The sequence below is a fragment of the Pseudophryne corroboree genome, unplaced genomic scaffold (genome assembly GCF_028390025.1).
Source record: "Pseudophryne corroboree isolate aPseCor3 unplaced genomic scaffold, aPseCor3.hap2 scaffold_1135, whole genome shotgun sequence".
NCBI lineage: Eukaryota > Metazoa > Chordata > Amphibia > Anura > Myobatrachidae > Pseudophryne > Pseudophryne corroboree.
Window position 1 is genome coordinate 20,292 of NW_026967761.1, and position 22,740 is coordinate 43,031.

At 41.5% G+C, this 22,740-nt stretch overlaps 7 non-coding genes across 7 annotated transcripts; all 7 read left to right on the forward strand.

Moving 5' to 3' along the window:
- The first annotated feature begins 9,049 nt into the window (after window positions 1–9,049).
- LOC134990056 (U1 spliceosomal RNA) lies at window positions 9,050–9,213 on the forward strand. Its single transcript, XR_010194980.1, has one exon. It is a non-coding gene; the product is annotated as a U1 spliceosomal RNA (small nuclear RNA).
- Window positions 9,214–9,365: 152 nt separating this feature from the next.
- LOC134989985 (U1 spliceosomal RNA) lies at window positions 9,366–9,528 on the forward strand. Its single transcript, XR_010194919.1, has one exon. It is a non-coding gene; the product is annotated as a U1 spliceosomal RNA (small nuclear RNA).
- Window positions 9,529–10,202: 674 nt separating this feature from the next.
- Window positions 10,203–10,366, forward strand: LOC134990068 (U1 spliceosomal RNA). Its single transcript, XR_010194991.1, has one exon. It is a non-coding gene; the product is annotated as a U1 spliceosomal RNA (small nuclear RNA).
- A 150-nt stretch (window positions 10,367–10,516) lies between these two features.
- Window positions 10,517–10,680, forward strand: LOC134990087 (U1 spliceosomal RNA). Its single transcript, XR_010195010.1, has one exon. It is a non-coding gene; the product is annotated as a U1 spliceosomal RNA (small nuclear RNA).
- Window positions 10,681–21,387: 10,707 nt separating this feature from the next.
- On the forward strand, window positions 21,388–21,551 carry LOC134989995 (U1 spliceosomal RNA). Its single transcript, XR_010194925.1, has one exon. It is a non-coding gene; the product is annotated as a U1 spliceosomal RNA (small nuclear RNA).
- Window positions 21,552–21,703: 152 nt separating this feature from the next.
- LOC134990090 (U1 spliceosomal RNA) lies at window positions 21,704–21,866 on the forward strand. The gene has a single exon (XR_010195013.1). It is a non-coding gene; the product is annotated as a U1 spliceosomal RNA (small nuclear RNA).
- Window positions 21,867–22,540: 674 nt separating this feature from the next.
- LOC134990066 (U1 spliceosomal RNA) lies at window positions 22,541–22,704 on the forward strand. The gene has a single exon (XR_010194989.1). It is a non-coding gene; the product is annotated as a U1 spliceosomal RNA (small nuclear RNA).
- The last annotated feature ends 36 nt before the right edge of the window (window positions 22,705–22,740 follow it).

Here is a 22,740-nt window from a genome sequence, read left to right on the forward strand (position 1 = left end):
TAATTTAGTAATAGGTGAAAAACCATCCCTACAAATATGTTAATCAGATACTTGGCTTTGTGGACTCTTTTCAGAGAACAAATTAGTTAGCATAAAAATAAAGCCAGAAAATGAAGAGCTGTTTAATCACTCAATTGGATTTTTCTGCCAGCATATTTCTTTTTCTCTGCAACCCACTGCTAAATTGTGCTTCCTAGCTGTTTTTATAAAATCACTGAATCAAATCTAACTCTGATTACATCAGAGAAGGCCAGGTACCCTACACCATAACAGGGGGTTTGAAATTTTGACTTGTCTACTTAAAGATCACCAAAATCTGATAACAAGGTCAATTAAGTCCCTGGGTGGGATTGAACCACCAACCTTTTGGTTAATAGCCTTACACACTAACTGATTGCGCCACAGCGACACTTTGCAAAAGTATATACTGACAAAGGCTAATAAGCATTCATCTAGAACGATTCCTAGAAACATTTTAAAAAGTCAATAATGTGGAGAGTTTTTGTAAGATGTTTCTTCCATCAACCAATGAAGAAACACATTGGTACTTTCCCATGATGAGTGAGTGCTTCAGGATCTCTTGCACTTACATGTGCAGCAGAGTACTGTAATGGAAGCATGCTGGGTCCATAACCCAGAGGTAGGCAGATTGAAACTATCCTCTGCTATATGCATTTTTTTTGTTAATTAAAGTAATCCAAAACTGGGATTGATATTTTTGCTCTTTTATTTTTACTTAAAGTACAATAACTTTTACCATTTTAATTTGTTTTAATAGTATATTGACAGTATTGTTTTCTTTCAAAAATCCAATTAATTTTCTTTACCCGATTATTAAAATGGTAATTGACAAAAACAAACTACATTGTCACCAGAAGAGCAATACAAAATGTACAAGTGATATATTAAAATCATCTTTCCAGCTTGAATTTCAATGATGCATTGGGGCAACGATTTTGTGAGAAACATCTTCACCCTTAAATAAAGATTTTCTTAATTCCTTACCTGTGTGCTAATTAGATATCACCTTGTTTTCACATTAAACAGACTTCCACATGAGAAAACAGCAAAGATGCAGTGGCGTTAATGTTTCCTGGTGTCAACCTGTATTATTTCCGTAGATATTGAAATGAGGATGCATCTTGCTGCCTTTCCAATGAAGCAAGTTTAATTTAGTAATAGGTGAAAAACCATCCCTACAAAGATGTTAATCAGATACTTGGCTTTGTGGACACTTTTCAGAGTACAAATTTGTTATCATAAAAATAAAGCCAGAAAATGAAGAGCTGTTTAATCACTCAATTGGATTTTTCTGCCAGCATTTTTCTTTTTCTCTGCAACCCACTGCTAAATTGTGCTTCCTAGCTGATTTTTTATAAAATCACTTAATCAAATCTAACTCTGATTACATCAGAGAAGGCCAGGTACCCTACACCATAAGAGGGGGTTTGCAATTTTGACTTGTCTACTTAAATATCACCAAAATCTGATCACAAGGTCAATTACGTCCCTGGGTGGGATTGAACCACCAACGTTTTGATTAATAGCTGAACACACTAACCGATTGCGCCACAGAGACACTTTGCAAAAAGTCCATACTGACAAAGACTAATAAGCATTCATTAGAACGTTTCCTAGAAAAACTTTAAAAAGTCAATAATCTGGAGAGTTTTTGTAAGATGTTTCTTCCAGCAACCAATGAAGAAACACATTGGTACTTTTGCATGATGAGTGAGTGCTTCAGGATCTCTTGCACTTACATGTGCAGCAGAGTACTGCAATGGAAGCATGCTGGGCCCATAACCCAGAGGTAGGCAGATTGAAACTATCCTTTGCTATATGCATTTTTTTTTTGTTCATTAAAGTAATCCAAAACTGGGATTGATATTTTAGCTTTTATTTTTACTTAAAGTACAATAACTTTTACCATTTTAATTTGTTTTAATAGTATATTGACAGTATTGTTTTCTTTCAAAAATCCACTTAATTTTCTTTACCCTATTATTAAAATGGTAATTGACAAAAACAAACTACATTGTCACCAGAAGAGCAATACAAAATGTACAAGTGATATATTAAAATCATCTTTCCAGCTTGAATTTCAATGATGCATTGGGGCAACGATTTTGTGAGAAACATCTTCACCCTTAAATAAAGATTTTCTTAATTCCTTACCTGTGTGCTAATTAGATATCACCTTGTTTTCACATTAAACAGACTTCCACATGAGAAAACAGCAAAGATGCAGTGGCGTTAATGTTTCCTGGTGTCAACCTGTATTATTTCCGTAGATATTGAAATGAGGATGCATCTTGCTGCCTTTCCAATGAAGCAAGTTTAATTTAGTAATAGGTGAAAAAACATCCCTACAAAGATGTTAATCAGATACTTGGCTTTGTGGACACTTTTCAGAGAACAAATTTGTTATCATAAAAATAAAGCCAGAAAATGAAGAGCTGTTTAATCACTCAATTGGATTTTTCTGCCAGCATTTTTCTTTTTCTCTGCAACCCACTGCTAAATTGTGCTTCCTAGCTGTTTTTTTATAAAATCACTTAATCAAATCTGATTACATCAGAGAAGGCCAGGTACCCTACACCATAAGAGGGGGTTTGCAATTTTGACTTGTCTACTTAAATATCACCAAAATCTGATTACAAGGTCAATTACGTCCCTGGGTGGGATTGAACCACCAACCTTTTGAGTAATAGCTGAACACACTAACCGATTGCGCCACAGAGACACTTTGCGAAAAGTACATACTGACAAAGATTAATAAGCATTCATCTAGAACGTTTCCTAGAAAAACTTTAAAAAGTCAATAATCTGGAGAGTTTTTGTAAGATGTTTCTTCCAGCAACCAATGAAGAAACACATTGGTACTTTCGCATGATGAGTGAGTGCTTCAGGATCTCTTGCACTTACATGTGCAGCAGAGTACTGCAATGGAAGCATGCTGGGCCCATAACCCAGAGGTAGGCAGATTGAAACTATCCTTTGCTATATGCATTTTTTTTTTGTTCATTAAAGTAATCCAAAACTGGGGTTGATATTTTAGCTTTTATTTTTACTTAAAGTACAATAACTTTTACCATTTTAATTTGTTTTAGTCCAAATGGCATATCAGCAGTCAGCACTAACTGGTGACATGCCATTTGTACAAGTAAGCCATGTGTGACTAATATATAAACATACTTTATTAAATAACACCTCAAACTATCATACCCAGGATTCAAACCTATAACCTGTTGAATTCTAATCAAACACCCTACCCATGGAGCTACTTGATCCTGCATCTTTTCTAACCTCCAAAAACAGATTCAGTTGCATTTTCCAGCGTGTTTTGTTTGCGCCTTTGCAAATGTCTTACATCGACAAACTTATTTAGTACTATTTTGCAAATAGGGTTACATTGTCGCAACATTGTGTTCCCTAATTGCTTGATTTTTTAAATGCAACAATGCAGACACCTGATAATTGCTCTGTGGAGTCTTATTTTGTGTTTTGTGTTTAGTCTTTAGATCTGAATTTGAATGTACTAGTGAACTAACTTAATTTCCTACTTCTAAATTCATTCCTAAATTCACTACTTACATGAATCCTGTAGTTGGGCATTTTGGGACTTCGATTGTGGGCATTGTTTTGTGTCCAGACCAGCAGCAGGTGGTGTGCATTTGCTGGAAAGGCATCGAAGACCTCCGATATGCTGCATCTCCTGATGTGTGTCTCCCTCAAGTGGCTGTCAGCAAATGCCTGCTAGACACCCCATTCCAAGCTGATTGTGACATCATGGAACATGCATCATAGAACAGGCATGCTAAAACATGGGTCTTCAACCTGCGACCCTCCAGCTGCTGTGGAACTACACATCCCAGCATGCCCTGCCTCAGTTTTAGCATACCTTAATAGCAAAACTGTGGCAGGGCATGCTGGGATGTGTAGTTTCACAGCAGCTGGAGGGCCACAGGATGAAGACCCATGTGCTAGAGCCGTTGAAAAACGGATAGTGTTCCCAAGCCTTCCATCCTGGAATATCTTTGGTCTTTCGCCAATGAAGAAAGCAATCCCTCCCTCCAGCAGACCCTTCAACCACAATACAAGATCACAGCCAAAAGGCCGAGAAGCAACTACACTTGAGCTTAACAAAAATGGCTAAAACTTAGTGGAGGAAAGTGCAGTGCACCAAAACATAAGCTGACACAATCATGGAGAATGCGCCAGCATATATGCTCTTCTATCTATATTTTGCAAACATGCTCTTGTCCCCTCCAGCTGCTCTATGTAGATTTAACGTCTGGCAAGGTGCATAACCCACTGACAAGCAGGCACACTCCTGCATGAGTTTTCACTCTCACTAGCTGGATGATACACAATCATTTGCATGTGCTCCACCTCCGACACACCACCCACCCAACCACCCAGTCACCAGAGCCACCCACAAACCAACTGGCTCCGTGATTTAATTTGCACAGTGTAGTCATCCAGGCAGCATGTCCTTCTCAATGGAAGGATCTCTGGTTCCATGGAATCTTCCGCATTGGAATGCTGCGGAACAAAAAGGATTTAAATATTCAGCTTGCTAGCATTCAATGTACCTGCGGCTTGGCTCTAGCACATGGGTCTTCATCCTGTGGCCCTCCAGCTGCTGTGAAACTACACATCCCAGCATGCCCTGCCACAGTTTTGCTATAAGGTATGCTAAAACTGAGGCAGGGCATGCTGGGATGTGTAGTTCCACAGCAGCTGGAGGGTCGCAGGTTGAAGACCCATGTTTTAGCATGCCTGTTCTATGATGCATGTTCCGTGATGTCACAATCAGCTTGGAATGGGGTGTCTAGCAGGCATTTGCTGACAGCCACTTGAGGGAGACACACATCAGGAGATGCAGCATATCGGAGGTCTTCGATGCCTTTCCAGCAAATGCACACCACCTGCTGCTGGTCTGGACACAAAACAATGCCCACAATCGAAGTCCCAAAATGCCCAACTACAGGATTCATGTAAGTAGTGAATTTAGGAATGAATTTAGAAGTAGGAAATTAAGTTAGTTCACAAGTACATTCAAATTCAGATCTAAAGTCTAGGTAGGCCTCACGTCCTGGCAGCCGCCAGCATTTAAAAATGCCTTGATTAGAGGTACGGAATTAAATGTAGATAAGAAGTAGACACAAAATAAGACTCCGCAGAGCAGTTATCAGGTGTTTTTATCAATTGTTGCATTTAAAAAATCAAGCAATTAGGGAACACAATGTTGCAACAATGTAACCCTATTTGCAAAATAGTACTAAATAAGTTTGTCGATGTAAGACATTTGCAAAGGCGCATCCAAAACACGCTGGAAAATGCTACTGAATCTGTTTTTGGAGGCTAGAATAGGAAATGTGCATCGGTCCTACAAGTACTGAAAGCTCTTCTCCCATCTCCCTTTTCTGAAAAGCCATTTAATATATGGTTCCCAGATAGGGGACATATCAGATATTGCCTTTCAAAAGCAGCAAATATCATACCACTTCTATTGCCATCAAAGATAAACATTGATTGTTTTCAGATATTGGATTGAAAAAGCAGTCTTTATTGACATAAAGAAGCAAAAAAACATACATAAACATTACACACATAAGTACTGTGTTGCAGCACAGCCAAAACACAATACAAATGCTGTCGGTATAGTACAGTTCAAGAACTACAGCACAGGTCAGCCTACACTATAAATCATGAACTGCACTATACATTTAAACAATACAATAGTTAATAAGGCTATGGGTGTGGAGTGTAAGAGGGTGACGGAATCACAAGCCCAAAGCTTTATTGAAAGACAGACACATATAAAGGGAGGATTAATAAATACAAAGATACCCTTTACTATAGAATGTAGTCCAATCCGGTCTTTCAACTCTTCCACAACTGAAAAACGGATAGTGTTCCCAAGCCTTCCATCCTGGAATATCTTCAGTCTCTCGCCAATGAAGAAAACAATCCCTCCAGCAGACTCTTCAACCACAATACAATATCACAGCCAAAAGAGCGAGAAGCAACTACACTTGCGTTTAAACAAAATGGCTAAAACTTAGTGAAAGTGCAGTGCACCAAAACATAAGCTGACACAATCATGGAGAATGCGCCAGCATATATGCTCTTCTGTCTATATTTTCCAAACCTGCTCTTGTCCCCTCCAGTTGCTCCATGTAGATTTGACGTCTGGCAAGGTGCATAACTCACTGACAAGCAGGCACACTCCTGCATGAGTTTTCTCTCTCACTAGCTGGATGATACACATTCATTTGCATGTGCTCCACCTCCGACACACCGCCCACCCAACCACCCAGTCACCAGAGCCACCCACAAGCCAACTGGCTCCGTGATTTAATTTGCACAGTGCAGTCATCCAGGCAGCATGTCCTTCTCAATGGAATAATCTCTGGTTCCATGGAATCTTCCGCATTGGAATGCTGCGGAACAAAAAGGATTTAAACATTCAGCTTGCTAGCATTCAATGTACCTGCGGTTTGGTTCTAGCACATGGGTCTTCATCCTGTTGCCCTCCAGCTGCTGTGAAACTACACATCCCAGCATGCCCTGCTACAGTTTTGCTATTAAGGTATGCTAAAACTGAGGCAGGGCATGCTGGGATATGTAGTTCCACAGCAGCTGGAGGGTCGCAGGTTGAAGACCCATGTTCTAGCATGCCTGTTCTATGATGCATGTTCCGTGATGTCACAATCAGCTTGGAATGGGGTGTCTAGCATGCATTTGCTGACAGCCACTTGAGGCAGACACACATCAGGAGATGCAGCATATCGGAGGTCTTCGATGCCTTTCCAGCAAATGCACACCACCAGCTGCTGGTCTGGACACAAAACAATGCCCACAATTGAAGGCTCAAAATGCCCAACTACAGGATTAATGTAAGTAGTGAATTTAGGAATGAATTTAGAAGTAGGAAATTAAGTTAGTTCACAAGTACATTCAAATTCAGATCTAAAGACTAGGTAGGCCTCACGTCCTGGCAGCACCCAGCATTTAAAAATGCCTTGATTATAGGTAGGGAATTAAATGTAGATAAGAAGTAGACACAAAAGAAGACTCCACAGAGCAATTATCAGGTGTCTTTATCAATTTTTGCATTTAAAAAATCAAGCAATTAGGGAACACAATGTTGCGACAATGTAACCCTATTTGCAAAATAGTACTAAATAAGTTTGTCGATGTAAGACATTTGCAAAGGCGCAAACAAAACACGCTGGAAAATGCAACTGAATCTGTTTTTGGAGGTTAGAATAGATGCAGGATCAAGTAGCTCAATGGGTAGGGTGTTTGATTAGAATTTAACAGGTTATAGGTTTGAATCCTGGGTATGATAGTTTGAGGTGTTATTTAATAAAGTATGTTTATATATTAGTCACACATGGCTTACTTGTACAAATGGCATGTCACCAGTTAGTGCTGACTGCTGATATGCCATTTACACAAACATGCCATGTGTGACTGTATATGCATTTAAGGAGGGCACCCCTGCAAAACCACAAACCATTGAGTGTCAAGTATACTAGATATATCTTCATATCTCATGTGCTTTCTCTGAGACCAATCTTGTTATGCCCCTTCCCCACAAGGCATGCGCCTTTTGTCCATATTGCAAAAATGGGGGGGAGGGCATATAATTCTCTGTCACAGGGCACCAAAAAGTCTAGTTATGGCTCTGGTATGCATTATGTAATCTGGCAGACCATCTCTCCAACACTGGCTGGTTGGAATAGAAATCCGGTTATCTATGTGAGCAAATGACCATCAACGATTTACTCTCAAACACTAAAAAATGGACAAAAATGGTCCCCTAAACAAATTGGTTAAATTTTGGGTTTAACCAATTTGTGTAATGACCATTTTTGACCACTTTTCTAGTGTTTGGGAGCAAATGGTTAATTGACATTTGCTCCTATACATTACCAGATTTTCATTCCATCCATCCAGACTGGATAGATAGCCTGACAGATAATTGTGTAGTGTACGCCCAGGATAACTGTTAGTCATGCTTTATTTTATGGCGGCACATAAATGGGTGGACAGATCCAGGGCAAGCACTGCCCACTCATGCATAGTTGTCAACTGATGTGAAGTTCCAGGGGGCAATCTCAGTTATAAAGAGAAGTATCTGGAAATTGTCCCTAGTTAAAAAAAAAAAATTTGATCAACTCCATTTATTTAGTATGATATCCCAGGTGATAGGATGCCGGCAGTCAGAACAACATACTTTATTAAATAACACATCTCAAACTACCATACCCAGGATTCAAACCTATAACCTGTTGAATTCTAATCAAACACCCTACCTATTGAGCTATTTGATCCTGCATAAAAATTGTGAACATTATATGAAGCTATTGGTACTTTGCAAAAAAAAAGAATCAGCATTACAACGCAGCAGATCCATGCAGTTTGCAGCCACACACTACATGTATCTGCTCAGCCACAATGCTGATTATTTCTTCACAAAGTACAAGGTGAGCTCCAAACAGAATTCTCTAGCTTAGAATTATACCTTTCTTTGCCAAACCTAGAAGTCGGGCCCCCCACCCTGGGATCCCCCAGAGGGAGGCCTGCACCGTCATGCGGCAGGCTTGTCCGTTTTGGAAGCAGGCTGATGGGCAGCCCAGGATTGCTTCAGTCTGGGCTTGGCAGGTCTGGAAACATGAGCTTGCTTTGGGTATGCCTGACCTTGGGTACGCTTTACCTGGAGGATGAAAGGGCCAAGAAAAGTACTTTTAGCCTTCTGCGTGGTAGGAGTCATACTAGGTAGGCAAGCTGTTTTAGCAGTAGCCAGATCAGCTACAATCTTATTGAGGTCTTCTCCAAAAGGAGATTCAACTGAGGCAGCACAAGGGAACTCTCATCTGGGGACAACAACTGCAGGGAGAACACATATTTTCAGATGAACATGGTAGGGCAGAAGGCTGCCTAATACTGAAGCACCCCCAAACAACAAATCAAATGCAACTTACTTGACAGAGATGTGCCTGAGCAACGGCCCTCCCCAGCCCTATCCCAAATCATACTTATTTTGCATAGGAGATACCATGGTCATGAAGATTGTTCTCCCAGGGTTAGGTTCATTCATTGCATTCTGGGTATGCTGACCCCTGTGATTTCCCCAAATGTGGGAAACTCGACTGCATTATTTGTGGTAGTGGGGGACTGTGTTTGTGCTTTCCTCTGGTCAGCTCTGGTAAAATTCAGATTTCTTTGTCTCAGATCTTCCTCTAGCCTTGTTCTTCTTTCGAGAGTTCCCTTGTGCTGCCTCAGTTGGATCTCCTTCACTTGACAGGGGGGTGCCCGAGCAGCGACCCTCCCCAGCTCTAGCCCAACTCCTACTTACCTGCCAGGTGAGATACTATGATCATGAAGTTGCTTCTCCCAGGGCAAGGCTCACCCATTGCACTCTGGGTGTGCTGCCCCTGCGATTTCCCCAAATGTGGGAAACTTGACTGCATAATTTGAGTTTTCCCTGGTCGGCTCTCATGTAATTCAGATCTCTTTGTCTCAGGTCTCTCTCCAGCCTAGTTTGCTGTCTGGTTCCACTTCTTTTTTCTTGAGCCCCTCCCTTCTATACCCTTGTGCACTATCCTGACTTCTCCTCCCGTCTGCTTACTTTGTGCCTCCCAATGCACAATGCAAACTACGGGTAGTGCTGCAGGGCCCACACCCTTTTACTTGCTTTACAGAGCAGCTCTGGAGCTGTTACAGTGCCCAGCTGCTGCAAGAAATCAGCTTGAATACTTCAGGGGCTGGGGAATGGCCAACATGAGCCCCACACTGAAGGAGGGTGGGGGTGCTTAATGCGAACTAGGGGTCATCCAAGCACCACAAAAGGCCTCCATGCCCTGCACGCTCCTTTTCTCTTTTCATATGCAGACGAGGGTTGAAGCCAACTTTGACCCACTGCTTGGATGACATCACCATATTCAAATCCATCTGCTGCAGGCCATCCCCCAGGAATGCTTGCACTAGTTGTTGCATTTGGTTTGTTGTTTGGGGGTGCTTCAGTATTAGGCAGCCTTCTGCCACCCCATGTTCATCTGAAAATATGTGTTCTCCCTGCAGTTGTTGTCCCCAGATGAGAGTTCCCTTGTGCTGCCTCAGTTGAATCTCCTTTACTTGACAGAGATGTGCCTGAGCAGCGGCCCTCCCCAGCCCTATCCCAAATCATACTTATTTTGCATAGGAGATACTATTGTCATGAAGATTGTTTTCCCAGGGTGAGGTTCATTCATTGCATTCTGGGTATGCTGACCCCTGTGATTTCCCCAAATGTGGGAAACTCGACTGCATTATTTGTGGTAGTGGTGGACTGTGTTTGTGCTTTCCTCTGGTCAGCTCTGGTAAAGTCAGATTTCTTTGTCTCAGATCTTCCTCTAGCCTTGTTCTTCTTTTGAGAGTTCCCTTGTGCTGCCTCAGTTGGATCTCCTTCACTTGAAAGGTAGTGCCCGAGCAGCGACCCTCCCCAGCTCTAGCCCAACTCCTACTAACCTGCCAGGTGAGATACTATGATCATGAAGGTGCTTCTCCCAGGGCAAGGCTCACCCATTGCACTCTGGGTGTGCTGCCCCTTGCGATTTCCCCAAATGTGGGAAACTTGACTGCATAATTTGTGTTTCCCCTGGACGGCTCTCGTATAATTCAGATCTCTTTGTCTCAGGTCTCTCTCCAGCCTAGTATGCTGTCTGTTTCCACTTCTCTTTTCTTGAGCCCCTCCCTTCTATAACCTTGTGCACTATCCTGACTTCTCCTCCCGTCTGCTTACTTTGTGCCTTCCAATGCACAATGCAAACTACAGGTAGTGCTGCAGGGCCCACACCCTTTTACTTGCCTTACAGAGCAGCTCTGGAGCTGTTACAGTACCTAGCTGCTGCAAGAAATCAGCTTGAATGCTTCAGGGGCTGGGGCATGGCCAACATGAGCCCCACACCGAAGGAGGGTGGGGGTGTTTAATGCGAACTAGGGGTCATCCAAGCGTCGCAAAAGGCCGCCATGCCCTGCATATCCCTTTTCTCTTTTCATAAGCAGACGAGGGTTGAAGCCAACTTTGACCCACTGCTTGGATGACATCACTTGCTGCCTTTCCAATGAAGCAAGTTTAATTTAGTAATAGGTGAAAAACCATCCCTACAAAGGTGTTAATCAGATACTTGGCTTTGTGGACACTTTTCAGAGAACAAATTAGTTAGCATAAAAATAAAGCCAGAAAATGAAGAGCTGTTTAGTCACTCAATTGGATTTTTCTGCAAGCGTATTTCTTTTTCTCTGCAACCCACTGCTAAGTTGTGCTTCCTAGCTGTTCTTTTATAAAATCACTTAATCAAATCTAACTCTGATTACATCAGAGTAGGCCAGGTACCCTACACCATAAGAGGGGGTTTGAAATTTTGACTTGTCTACTTAAAGATCACCAAAATCTGATGACATGGTCAATAACATCACTGGGTGGGATTGAACCACCAACCCTTTGGTTAATAACCAAACACACTAACCGATTGCACCACCGAGACACTTTGCAAAAGTACATACTGACAAAGGCTAATAAGCATTCATCTAGAACGTTTCCTAGAAAACTTTAAAAAGTCAATAATCTGGAGAGTTTTTGTAAGATGTTTCTTCCATCAACCAATGAAGAAACGCATTGGTACTTTCCCATGATGAGTGAGTGCTTCAGGATCTCTTGCACTTACATGTGCAGCAGAGTACTGCAATGGAAGCATGCTGGGCCCCTTAACCCAGAGGTAGGCAGATTGAAACTATCCTCTGCTATATGCATTTTTTTTTTGTTAATTAAAGTAATCCAAAACTGGGATTGATATTTTTGCTCTTTTATTTTTACTTAAAGTACAATAGCTTTTACCATTTTAATTTGTTTTAATAGTATATTGACAGTATTGTTTTCTTTCAAAAATCCACTTAATTTTCTTTACCCTATTATTAAAATGGTAATTGACAAAAACAAACTACATTGTCACCAGAAGAGCAATACAAAATGTACAAGTGATATATTAAAATCATCTTTCCAGCTTGAATTTCAATGATGCATTGGGGCAACGATTTTGTGAGAAACATCTTCACCCTTAAATAAAGATTTTCTTAATTCCTTACCTGTGTGCTAATTAGATATCACCTTGTTTTCACATTAAACAGACTTCCACATGAGAAAGCAGCAAGGATGCAGTGGCGTTAATGTTTCCTGGTGTCAACCTGTATTATTTCAGGAGATATTGAAATGAGGATGCATCTTGCTGCCTTTCCAATGAAGCAAGTTTAATTTAGTAATAGGTGAAAAACCATCCCTACAAAGATGTTAATCAGATACTTGGCTTTGTGGACACTTTTCAGAGAACAAATTTGTTAGCATAAAAATAAAGCCAGAAAATGAAGAGCTGTTTAATCACTCAATTGGATTTTTTTGCCAGCATATTTCTTTTTCTCTGCAAACCACTGCTAAATTGTGCTTCCTAGCTGTTTTTATAAAATCACTGAATCAAATCTAACTCTGATTACATCAGAGAAGGCCAGGTACCCTACACCATAACAGGGGTTTTTGAAATTTTGACTTGTCTACTTAAAGATCACCAAAATCTGATAACAAGGTCAATTACATCCCTGGGTGGGATTGAACCACCAACCTTTTGGTTAATAGCCGTACACACTAACTGATTGCGCCACAGCGACACTTTGCAAAAGTATATACTGACAAAGGCTAATAAGCATTCATCTAGAACGTTTCCTTGAAAAACTTTAAATAGTCAATAATCTGGAGAGTTTTTGTAAGATGTTTCTTCCATCAACCAATGAAGAAACACATTGGTACTTTCCCATGATGAGTGAGTGCTTCAGGATCTCTTGCAATTACATGTGCAGCAGAGTACTGTAATGGAAGCATGCTGGGTCCATAGCACAGAGGTAGGCAGATTGAAACTATCCTCTGCTATATGCGTTTTTTTTTTGTTAATTAAAGTAATCCAAAACTGGGATTGATATTTTTGCTCTTTTATTTTTACTTAAAGTACAATAACTTTTACCATTTTCATTTGTTTTAATAGTATATTGACAGTATTGTTTTCTTTCAAAAATCCACTTAATTTTCTTTACCCGATTATTAAAATGGTAATTGACAAAAACAAACTACATTGTCACCAGAAGAGCAATACAAAATGTACAAGTGATATATTAAAATCATCTTTCCAGCTTGAATTTCAATGATGCATTGGGGCAACGATTTTGTGAGAAACATCTTCACCCTTAAATAAAGATTTTCTTAATTCCTTACCTGTGTGCTAATTAGATATCACCTTGTTTTCACATTAAACAGACTTCCACATGAGAAAGCACAAAGGATGCAGTGGCGTTAATGTTTCCTGGTGTCAACCTGTATTATTTCAGTAGATATTGAAATGAGGATGCATCTTGCTGCCTTTCCAATGAAGCAAGTTTAATTTAGTAATAGGTTAAAAACCATCCCTACAAAGGTGTTAATCAGAAACTTGGCTTTGTGGACACTTTTCAGAGAACAAATTTGTTAGCATAAAAATAAAGCCAGAAAATGAAGAGCTGTTTAATCACTCAATTGGATTTTTTTGCCAGCATATTTCTTTTTCTCTGCAACCCACTGCTAAATTGTGCTTCCTAGCTGTTTTTATAAAATCACTGAATCAAATCTAACTCTGATTACATCAGAGAAGGCCAGGTACCCTACACCATAAGAGGGGGTTTGAAATTTTGACTTGTCTACATAAAGATCACCAAAATCTGATAACAAGGTCAATTACGTCCCTGGGTGGGATTGAACCACCAACCTTTTGGTTAATAGCCTTACACAGTAACTGATTGCGCCACAGCAACACTTTGTAAAAGTCCATACTGACAAAGGCTAATAAGCATTCATCTAGAACGATTCCTAGAAACATTTTAAAAAGTCAATAATGTGGAGAGTTTTTGTAAGATGTTTCTTCCATCAACCAATGAAGAAACACATTGGTACTTTCCCATGATGAGTGAGTGCTTCAGGATCTCTTGCACTTACATGTGCAGCAGAGTACTGTAATGGAAGCATGCTGGGTCCATAACCCAGAGGTAGGCAGATTGAAACTATCCTTTGCTATATGCATTTTTTTTTTGTTCATTAAAGTAATCCAAAACTGGGATTGATATTTTAGCTTTTATTTTTACTTAAAGTACAATAACTTTTACCATTTTAATTTGTTTTAGTGCAAATGGCATATCAGCAGTCAGCACTAACTGGTGACATGCCATTTGTACAAGTAAGCAATGTGTGACTAATATATAAACATGCTTTATTAAATAACATCTCAAACTATCATACCCAGGATTCAAACCTATAACCTGTTGAATTCTAATCAAACACCCTACCCATGGAGCTACTTGATCCTGCATCTTTTCTAACCTCCAAAAACAGATTCAGTTGCATTTTCCAGCGTGTTTTGTTTGCGCCTTTGCAAATGTCTTACATCGACAAACTTATTTAGTACTATTTTGCAAATAGGGTTACATTGTCGCAACATTGTGTTCCCTAATTGCTTGATTTTTTAAATGCAACAATTGATAAAGACACCTGATAATTGCTCTGTGGAGTCTTATTTTGTGTTTTGTGTTTAGTCTTTAGATCTGAATTTGAATGTACTTGTGAACTAACTTAATTTCCTACTTCTAAATTCATTCCTAAATTCACTACTTACATGAATCCTGTAGTTGGGCATTTTGGGACTTCGATTGTGGGCATTGTTTTGTGTCCAGACCAGCAGCAGGTGGTGTGCATTTGCTGGAAAGGCATCGAAGACCTCCGATATGCTGCATCTCCTGATGTGTGTCTCCCTCAAGTGGCTGTCAGCAAATGCCTGCTAGACACCCCATTCCAAGCTGATTGTGACATCATGGAACATGCATCATAGAACAGGCATGCTAAAACATTGGTCTTCAACCTGCGACCCTCCAGCTGCTGTGGAACTACACATCCCAGCATGCCCTGCCTCAGTTTTAGCATACCTTAATAGCAAAACTGTGGCAGGGCATGCTGGGATGTGTAGTTTCACAGCAGCTGGAGGGCCACAGGATGAAGACCCATGTGCTAGAGCCAAGCCGCAGGTACATTGAATGCTAGCAAGCTGAATATTTAAATCCTTTTTGTTCCGCAGCATTCCAATGCGGAAGATTCCATGGAACCAGAGATCCTTCCATTGAGAAGGACATGCTGCCTGGATGACTACACTGTGCAAATTAAATCACGGAGCCAGTTGGCTTGTGGGTGGCTCTGGTGACTGGGTGGTTGGGTGGGCGGTGTGTCGGAAGTGGAGCGCATGCAAATGATTGTGTATCATCCAGCTAGTGAGAGAGAAAACTCATGCAGGAGTGTGCCTGCTTGTCAGTGGGTTATGCACCTTGCCAGACGTTAAATCTACATAGAGCAGCTGGAGGGGACAAGAGCATGTTTGCAAAATATAGATAGAAGAGCATATATGCTGGCGCATTCTCCATGATTGTGTCAGCTTATGTTTTGGTGCACTGCACTTTCCTCCACTAAGTTTTAGCCATTTTTGTTAAGCTCAAGTGTAGTTGCTTCTCGGCCTTTTGGCTGTGATCTTGTATTGTGGTTGAAGGGTCTGCTGGAGGGAGGGATTGCTTTCTTCATTGGCGAAAGACCAAAGATATTCCAGGATGGAAGGCTTGGGAACACTATCCGTTTTTCAATTGTGGAAGAGTTGAAAGACCGGATTGGACTACATTCTATAGTAAAGGATGTCTTTCTATTTATTAATCCTCCCTTTATATGTGTCAGTCTTTCAATAAAGCTTCGGGCTTGTGATTCCCTCACCCTCTTACACTCCACACCCATAGCCTTATTAACTGTTGTATTATTGTACAGTTTAAATGTATAGTGCAGTTCATGATTTATAGTGTAGGCTGGCCTGTGCTGTAGTTCTTGAACTGTACTATACCATCAGCATTTCTATTGTGTTTTGGCTGTGCCGCAACGCGGTACTTATGTGTGTAATGTTTATGTATGTTTTTTTGCTTCTTTATGTGCATCGGTCCTACAAGTACTGAAAGCTCTTCTCCCATCTCCCTTTTCTGAAAAGCCATTTAATATATGGTTCCCAGATAGGGGACATATCAGATATTGGATTTCAAAAGCATCAAATATCATACCACTTTTATTGCCATCAAAGATAAACATTGATTGTTTTCAGATATTGGCTTGAAAAAGCAGTCTTTATTGACATAAAAAAAAACATACATAAACATTGCACACATAAATACAGTGTTGAAAAACGGATAGTGTTCCCAAGCCTTCCATCCTGGAATATCTTTGGTCTTTCGCCAATGAAGAAAGCAATCCCTCCCTCCAGCAGACCCTTCAACCACAATACAAGATCACAGCCAAAAGGCCGAGAAGCAACTACACTTGAGCTTAACAAAAATGGCTAAAACTTAGTGGAGGAAAGTGCAGTGCACCAAAACATAAGCTGACACAATCATGGAGAATGCGCCAGCATATATGCTCTTCTATCTATATTTTGCAAACATGCTCTTGTCCCCTCCAGCTGCTCTATGTAGATTTAACGTCTGGCAAGGTGCATAACCCACTGACAAGCAGGCACACTCCTGCATGAGTTTTCACTCTCACTAGCTGGATGATACACAATCATTTGCATGTGCTCCACCTCCGACACACCACCCACCCAACCACCCAGTCACCAGAGCCACCCACAAACCAACTGGCTCCGTGATTTAATTTGCACAGTGTAGTCATCCAGGCAGCATGTCCTTCTCAATGGAAGGATCTCTGGTTCCATGGAATCTTCCGCATTGGAATGCTGCGGAACAAAAAGGATTTAAATATTCAGCTTGCTAGCATTCAATGTACCTGCGGCTTGGCTCTAGCACATGGGTCTTCATCCTGTGGCCCTCCAGCTGCTGTGAAACTACACATCCCAGCACGCCCTGCCACAGTTTTGCTATAAGGTATGCTAAAACTGAGGCAGGGCATGCTGGGATGTGTAATTCTACAGCAGCTGGAGGGTCGCAGGTTGAAGACCCATGTTTTAGCATGCCTGTTCTATGATGCATGTTCCGTGATGTCACAATCAGCTTGGAATGGGGTGTCTAGCTGGCATTTGCTGACAGCCACTTGAGGGAGACACACATCAGGAGATGCAGCATATCGGAGGTCTTCGATGCCTTTCCAGCAAATGCACACCACCTGCTGCTGGTCTGGACACAAAACAATGCCCACAATCGAAGTCCCAAAATGCCCAACTACAGGATTCATGTAAGTAGTGAATTTAGGAATGAATTTAGAAGTAGGAAATTAAGTTAGTTCACAAGTACATTCAAATTCAGATCTAAAGTCTAGGTAGGCCTCACGTCCTGGCAGCCGCCAGCATTTAAAAATGCCTTGATTAGAGGTACGGAATTAAATGTAGATAAGAAGTAGACACAAAATAAGACTCCGCAGAGCAGTTATCAGGTGTTTTTATCAATTGTTGCATTTAAAAAATCAAGCAATTAGGGAACACAATGTTGCAACAATGTAACCCTATTTGCAAAATAGTACTAAATAAGTTTGTCGATGTAAGACATTTGCAAAGGCGCATCCAAAACACGCTGGAAAATGCAACTGAATCTGTTTTTGGAGGCTAGAATAGGAAATGTGCATCGGTCCTACAAGTACTGAAAGCTCTTCTCCCATCTCCCTTTTCTGAAAAGCCATTTAATATATGGTTCCCAGATAGGGGACATATCAGATATTGCCTTTCAAAAGCAGCAAATATCATACCACTTCTATTGCCATCAAAGATAAACATTGATTGTTTTCAGATATTGGATTGAAAAAGCAGTCTTTATTGACATAAAGAAGCAAAAAAACATATATAAACATTACACACATAAGTACTGTGTTGCAGCACAGCCAAATCACAATACAAATGCTGTCGGTATAGTACAGTTCAAGAACTACAGTACAGGTCAGCCTACACTATAAATCATGAACTGCACTATACATTTAAACAATACAATAGTTAATAAGGCTATGGGTGTGGAGTGTAAGAGGGTGACGGAATCACAAGCCCAAAGCTTTATTGAAAGACAGACACATATAAAGGGAGGATTAATAAATACAAAGATACCCTTTACTATAGAATGTAGTCCAATCCGGTCTTTCAACTTTTCCACAACTGAAAAACGGATAGTGTTCCCAAGCCTTCCATCCTGGAATATCTTCAGTCTCTCGCCAATGAAGAAAACAATCCCTCCAGCAGACTCTTCAACCACAATACAATATCACAGCCAAAAGAGCGAGAAGCAACTACACTTGCGTTTAAACAAAATGGCTAAAACTTAGTGGAGGAAAGTGCAGTGCACCAAAACATAAGCTGACACAATCATGGAGAATGCGCCAGCATATATGCTCTTCTGTCTATATTTTCCAAACCTGCTCTTGTCCCCTCCAGTTGCTCCATGTAGATTTGACGTCTGGCAAGGTGCATAACTCACTGACAAACAGGCACACTCCTGCATGAGTTTTCTCTCTCACTAGCTGGATGATACACATTCATTTGCATGTGCTCCACCTCCGACACACCGCCCACCCAACCACCCAGTCACCAGAGCCACCCACAAGCCAACTGGCTCCGTGATTTAATTTGCACAGTGCAGTCATCCAGGCAGCATGTCCTTCTCAATGGAATAATCTCTGGTTCCATGGAATCTTCCGCATTGGAATGCTGCGGAACAAAAAGGATTTAAACATTCAGCTTGCTAGCATTCAATGTACCTGCGGTTTGGTTCTAGCACATGGGTCTTCATCCTGTGGCCCTCCAGCTGCTGTGAAACTACACATCCCAGCATGCCCTGCCACAGTTTTGCTATTAAGGTATGCTAAAACTGAGGCAGGGCATGCTGGGATATGTAGTTCCACAGCAGCTGGAGGGTCGCAGGTTGAAGACCCATGTTCTAGCATGCCTGTTCTATGATGCATGTTCCGTGATGTCACAATCAGCTTGGAATGGGGTGTCTAGCATGCATATGCTGACAGCCACTTGAGGCAGACACACATCAGGAGATGCAGCATATCGGAGGTCTTCGATGCCTTTCCAGCAAATGCACACCACCAGCTGCTGGTCTGGACACAAAACAATGCCCACAATTGAAGGCTCAAAATGCCCAACTACAGGATTAATGTAAGTAGTGAATTTAGGAATGAATTTAGAAGTAGGAAATTAAGTTAGTTCACAAGTACATTCAAATTCAGATCTAAAGACTAGGTAGGCCTCACGTCCTGGCAGCACCCAGCATTTAAAAATGCCTTGATTATAGGTAGGGAATTAAATGTAGATAAGAAGTAGACACAAAAGAAAACTCCACAGAGCAATTATCAGGTGTCTTTATCAATTTTTGCATTTAAAAAATCAAGCAATTAGGGAACACAATGTTGCGACAATGTAACCCTATTTGCAAAATAGTACTAAATAAGTTTGTCGATGTAAGACATTTGCAAAGGCGCAAACAAAACACGCTGGAAAATGCAACTGAATCTGTTATTGGAGGTTAGAATAGATGCAGGATCAAGTAGCTCAATGGGTAGGGTGTTTGATTAGAATTTAACAGGTTATAGGTTTGAATCCTGGGTATGATAGTTTGAGGTGTTATTTAATAAAGTATGTTTATATATTAGTCACACATGGCTTACTTGTACAAATGGCATGTCACCAGTTAGTGCTGACTGCTGATATGCCATTTACACAAACATGCCATGTGTGACTGTATATGCATTTAAGGAGGGCACCCCTGCAATACCACAAACCATTGAGTGTCAAGTATACTAGATATATCTTCATATCTCATGTGCTTTCTCTGAGACCAATCTTGTTATGCCCCTTCCCCACAAGGCATGCGCCTTTTGTCCATATTGCAAAAATGGGGGGGAGGGCATATAATTCTCTGTCACAGGGCACCAAAAAGTCTAGTTATGGCTCTGGTATGCATTATGTAATCTGGCAGACCATCTCTCCAACACTGGCTGGTTGGAATAGAAATCCGGTTATCTATGTGAGCAAATGACCATCAACGATTTACTCTCAAACACTAAAAAATGGACAAAAATGGTCCCCTAAACAAATTGGTTAAATTTTGGGTTTAACCAATTTGTGTAATGACCATTTTTGACCACTTTTCTAGTGTTTGGGAGCAAATGGTTAATTGACATTTGCTCCTATACATTACCAGATTTTCATTCCATCCATCCAGACTGGATAGATAGCCTGACAGATAATTGTGTAGTGTACGCCCAGGATAACTGTTAGTCATGCTTTATTTTATGGCGGCACATAAATGGGTGGACAGATCCAGGGCAAGCACTGCCCACTCATGCATAGTTGTCAACTGATGTGAAGTTCCAGGGGGCAATCTCAGTTATAAAGAGAAGTATCTGGAAATTGTCCCTAGTTAAAAAAAAAAAAAAATTTTTTATCAACTCCATTTATTTAGTATGATATCCCAGGTGATAGGATGCCGGCAGTCAGAACAACATACTTTATTAAATAACACATCTCAAACTACCATACCCAGGATTCAAACCTATAACCTGTTGAATTCTAATCAAACACCCTACCTATTGAGCTATTTGATCCTGCATAAAAATTGTGAACATTATATGAAGCTATTGGTACTTTGCAAAAAAAAAGAATCAGCATTACAACGCAGCAGATCCATGCAGTTTGCAGCCACACACTACATGTATCTGCTCAGCCACAATGCTGATTATTTCTTCACAAAGTACAAGGTGAGCTCCAAACAGAATTCTCTAGCTTAGAATTATACCTTTCTTTGCCAAACCTAGAAGTCGGGCCCCCCACCCTGGGATCCCCCAGAGGGAGGCCTGCACCGTCATGCGGCAGGCTTGTCCGTTTTGGAAGCAGGCTGATGGGCAGCCCAGGATTGCTTCAGTCTGGGCTTGGCAGGTCTGGAAACATGAGCTTGCTTTGGGTATGCCTGACCTTGGGTACGCTTTACCTGGAGGATGAAAGGGCCAAGAAAAGTACTTTTAGCCTTCTGCGTGGTAGGAGTCATACTAGGTAGGCAAGCTGTTTTAGCAGTAGCCAGATCAGCTACAATCTTATTGAGGTCTTCTCCAAAAGGAGATTCAACTGAGGCAGCACAAGGGAACTCTCATCTGGGGACAACAACTGCAGGGAGAACACATATTTTCAGATGAACATGGTAGGGCAGAAGGCTGCCTAATACTGAAGCACCCCCAAACAACAAATCAAATGCAACTTACTTGACAGAGATGTGCCTGAGCAACGGCCCTCCCCAGCCCTATCCCAAATCATACTTATTTTGCATAGGAGATACCATGGTCATGAAGATTGTTCTCCCAGGGTGAGGTTCATTCATTGCATTCTGGGTATGCTGACCCCTGTGATTTCCCCAAATGTGGGAAACTCGACTGCATTATTTGTGGTAGTGGGGGACTGTGTTTGTGCTTTCCTCTGGTCAGCTCTGGTAAAAGTCAGATTTCTTTGTCTCAGATCTTCCTCTAGCCTTGTTCTTCTTTCGAGAGTTCCCTTGTGCTGCCTCAGTTGGATCTCCTTCACTTGACAGGGGGGTGCCCGAGCAGCGACCCTCCCCAGCTCTAGCCCAACTCCTACTTACCTGCCAGGTGAGATACTATGATCATGAAGGTGCTTCTCCCAGGGCAAGGCTCACCCATTGCACTCTGGGTGTGCTGCCCCTGCGATTTCCCCAAATGTGGGAAACTTGACTGCATAATTTGAGTTTTCCCTGGTCGGCTCTCATGTAATTCAGATCTCTTTGTCTCAGGTCTCTCTCCAGCCTAGTTTGCTGTCTGGTTCCACTTCTTTTTTCTTGAGCCCCTCCTTTCTATACCCTTGTGCACTATCCTGACTTCTCCTCCCGTCTGCTTACTTTGTGCCTCCCAATGCACAATGCAAACTACGGGTAGTGCTGCAGGGCCCACACCCTTTTACTTGCTTTACAGAGCAGCTCTGGAGCTGTTACAGTGCCCAGCTGCAGCAAGAAATCAGCTTGAATGCTTCAGGGGCTGGGGAATGGCCAACATGAGCCCCACACCGAAGGAGGGTGGGGGTGCTTAATGCGAACTAGGGGTCATCCAAGCACCACAAAAGGCCTCCATGCCCTGCACGCTCCTTTTCTCTTTTCATATGCAGACGAGGGTTGAAGCCAACTTTGACCCACTGCTTGGATGACATCACCATATTCAAATCCATCTGCTGCAGGCCATCCCCCAGGAATGCTTGCACTAGTTGTTGCATTTGGTTTGTTGTTTGGGGGTGCTTCAGTATTAGGCAGCCTTCTGCCACCCCATGTTCATCTGAAAATATGTGTTCTCCCTGCAGTTGTTGTCCCCAGATGAGAGTTCCCTTGTGCTGCCTCAGTTGAATCTCCTTTACTTGACAGAGATGTGCCTGAGCAGCGGCCCTCCCCAGCCCTATCCCAAATCATACTTATTTTGCATAGGAGATACTATTGTCATGAAGATTGTTCTCCCAGGGTGAGGTTCATTCATTGCATTCTGGGTATGCTGACCCCTGTGATTTCCCCAAATGTGGGAAACTCGACTGCATTATTTGTGGTAGTGGTGGACTGTGTTTGTGCTTTCCTCTGGTCAGCTCTGGTAAAAGTCAGATTTCTTTGTCTCAG